The following is a 3,858-nucleotide window of genomic DNA, read 5'->3' as shown; positions in this document are numbered from 1 at the left end:
AATATTTTCCAATTTACTTTCAACTCCTTCTTTGATCCATAGATTATTTAGAATTGTGTTATTTACTTACCATGTATTGGGACACTTTTTAAGTTATCCTCTTGTTATTGAATTCTAGTTTAATCTCATTATAATTAGAGAATGTATTTTGTATGGTTTCATTAAAAAAATTTAAGTTTTGTTTTGACTCAGGATATATATGGTTTATCTTGGAATATATTTCATCTGCACTTAAGCAGAATGTATATTCTGTCATTCAGTGAAATTTTCTAAATGTTAATTAGCTGATTAGTTAATAATATTGTCTGTTCTATGATTTTTTGCTAATTTTTAAAAATTTACTTGTTCTATTGGTCACTAAATGAGTGTTGAAGTCTCCAATTCAATTGGAAGCTTCTCTTTTTAATTCCATAAATTTTTGTCTCATGTATTTCGAGGCTCTGTTATTGAATAATTCATGTTTAAGATTGTTAAATCTTTGTGGTGAATTAACCCTTTAATCATTAGATAATGTCTCTCTTTTTAAAAAAAAATTAGTTTCAATTATACAGTACATTAGTTAGACATTTATACAGTTTATGAAACAATCCCCCTGATTACTCTATCTTCCTTCTGGCTCTTCAAATAGCCATTACCTTCTTGCTCTCTGCATTCCTTATGCTGTGCTCCCCATTGCCATGATCCTCTATCAACTACTAATTTGTGCTTCTTTAATCCTTCACCACTTTCTCCCAGCCCCTACCCCTGACTGTCATCCGATTGTCCTATATATTTGTGGGTCTATTTTCAATTAGTTCTTTCTTTTTGTTCTTTAGATTCTACATATCAGTGAAATTATAAGATATTTATCTTTCTCTGTCTGACTTATTTCACTCAGCATAAGAACCTCTAGGTACATCCATGTCATTGGGAATGGTAGGGTTTAATTTTTTAATGGCTGGGTTATATTCCATTGTATATATGAACCGTAAATTCTTTATCCAACTGTCTGTTGTTGGGCACTTAGGTTACTTCCATATCTTGACTATTGTAAATTGTGCTGCCATGAACATAGATCTTTATGAATTATTGTTTTGATTTTCTTTGTATAACTATCCAGAAGTGAAATTGCTGGGTCAAAAGGTATCCATTTTTAATTTTTTGAGAAACCTCCAGACTGTTTTCCATAGTGGCTGTACCAATTTGCAATCCCACCAACAGTGAATGAGGGTTCCCTTTTCTCCACATCCTCACCAACATTTGTTGTTCTTTGATTTATTGATGATAGCCATTCTGACAGGTGTGAGGTGTTATCTCATTGTGGTTTTAATTTACATTTCTCTGATGATTAGTGGCCTTGAGTATCTTTTCATATGTTTATGGCCATCTGTATTTCCTCTTTGGAGAAATATCTATTCAGGTCTTTTGTCCATTTTTTAATTGGATTGTTTGTTTTTTGTTGTTGAGTTGTATGAGTTTTTTATATATTTTGGATATTCATCTCTTATCAGATGTATCATAAGTGAATATCTTCTCCTATTTAGTCAGTTGTCTTTTTGTTTTGTCGATGTTTTCTTTTGCTATGCAAAAACTTTTTAGTTTGTCGTAGTCTCAATTTTTTATTTTTTCTTTTGTTTTCCTTGCCTGAGGAGATATGTCTGAAAAGAAATTACTAGTATCAACATCTGAGAGATTGATTACTGCTTATGTTTTCTTCAAGAAATTTTGTGGTTTCTGGTCTTACACATAAGTCTTTAATCCATTTTGAGTCTATTCTTGTATATGGTGCAAGAAGGTGGTCCAGTTTCTTTTTCTTTTTTCTTTTTGGCATGTATCTGTCCAATTTTCCCAACACCATTTATTGAAGAGATGGTCTTTATCCCATTGTATATTCTTGCCTTCTTTGTCATATATTAAGTGAGAGTATAGGCGTGGATTTATTTCTGAGCTCTCTATTCTGTTCCATTGATCAGTGTATCTGTTTTTATGCCAGTACCATGCTGTTTTGATTATTGCAGACTTGTACTATAGTTTGATATCAGGTAGTGTGATGCTTCAACTTTGTTCTTCTTTCTCAAGATTGCCATGGCTATTTGAGATCTTATGGCTCCATATAAATTTTAGGATAATTTGTTCTAGTTCTCTGAAAAATGCCATCAGTATTTTAATAAGAACTGCATTGAATCTATAGATTGCTTTGGATAGTATGACCATTTTAATGATGTTGATTCTTCCTATAAATGAGCACGGTATATGCTTCTATTTATTTGCATCTTCTTCAATTTCTTTTTCAATGACATAATTTTCTGAGAATAGGTCTTTTACCTCCTTGGTTAATTTGATTCCTAGGTATTTTATTTTTTTATTATTTTTTTAATGCAATTGTAAATGGGATTGTTTTCTTGATTTCTCTTTCTGAAAATTCATCATTGGTGTATAAAAATGTAACTGATTACTGAATATTAATTTTGTATCTACTACTTTACCAAATTCATTGATCAGTTCTGTGTGTGTGTGTGTGTGTGTCTGTGTGTGTGTGTGTGTGTAATCTTTAGGGTTCTCTTTATATAATATGTCATCTGCAAATAAAGAGTTTTACTTCTTCCTTTCCAATTTGGTTTCCTTTTATTTCTCTTCTTTGTCTGATTGCTGTGGCTAGGACTTCCAACACGATGTTAAACGGTAGTGGTGAAAGTGGGCATCCTTGTCTTATTCCTGACCTTAAGGAAAACACTTTTAGCATTTCCCCATTAAGATATTAGTGAGGCATGTTTCCTCTATTCTCACTTTGCTGAGAGTTTTTATCATAAATGGATGCTGGATTTTGTCAAATGCTTTTTCTGCATCTATTGATATGATCATATGATTTTTATCTTTCAATTTGTTAATGCAGTGTATCACATTAATTGATTTGCAGATATCGTACCAAGCTTGCATCCCAGGAATAAATACTCTTGATCATGGTGTATATTTTTAATATATTGCTGAATTCAGTTTGCTAATATTTTGTTGAGGATTTTTGTATCAATGTTCATAAGAGATATCAGCCTGTACTTTTCTTTTTTTGTAATGTCTTTGTCTGGTTTTGGAATCAAGGTAATGGTGGCCTCATAAAAGGAGTTAGAGAACCTTCCCTCTTCTTGAATTTTGTGGAATAGTTTGAAAAAAGTAGGTGTTAATTCTTCTTTGAATGTTTGGTAAAATTTGCCTGTGAAGCTATCTGGTCAAGGACATATTTTGGGGGAAATTTTTTTGATTACTAACTTGATTTCATTGGTGGTAATCAGTCAGTTTAAATTTGCTGTTTCTTCTTGACTCAGTTTTGGGAGTTTGTATGTTTAAGGGAATGTATCCATTTCTTCCAGATTGTCCAATTTGTTGGTGTATAATTGTTCTTAATATTTTCTTATAATCCTTTGTATTTTTGTGGGGTCCGTAGTTATTTCTCCTCTTTCATTTCTGATTTTATCTGAGTACTCTCTCTTTTTTCCTTGATGAGTCTGGTTATGGGTTTATCAATTTTGTTTATCCTTTCAAAGAACCAGCTCTTGGTGTTATCAATCTTTTGTATTTTTTTTTTTTTTAGACTCTATTTTGTTTATTTCTGCTCTGATCTTTATTATTTCTTTCCTTCTACTCATGTTAGGTTTTTGCTGTTCTTTTTCTAGTTCTTTTAATTGTGAGGTTAGATTGTTTATTTGAGCTTTTTCTTCTTGTTTCTTGAGGTAGGCCTATATTGCTATGAATTTCCCTCTAGGACTGCTTTTGCTGTGTCCCATAGATTTTGAGTCATTGTGTTTTCAGTTCCATTTGTCTCTAGGTTTCTTTTGATTTCTTCCTAGATCTCATTGTTAACCCATTCATTGTTTAGTAGTGTGT

The sequence above is a fragment of the Pteropus vampyrus genome, unplaced genomic scaffold, assembly GCF_000151845.1.
Source record: "Pteropus vampyrus isolate Shadow unplaced genomic scaffold, Pvam_2.0 Scaffold1, whole genome shotgun sequence".
NCBI lineage: Eukaryota > Metazoa > Chordata > Mammalia > Chiroptera > Pteropodidae > Pteropus > Pteropus vampyrus.
This window is presented reverse-complemented; position numbering follows the sequence as displayed.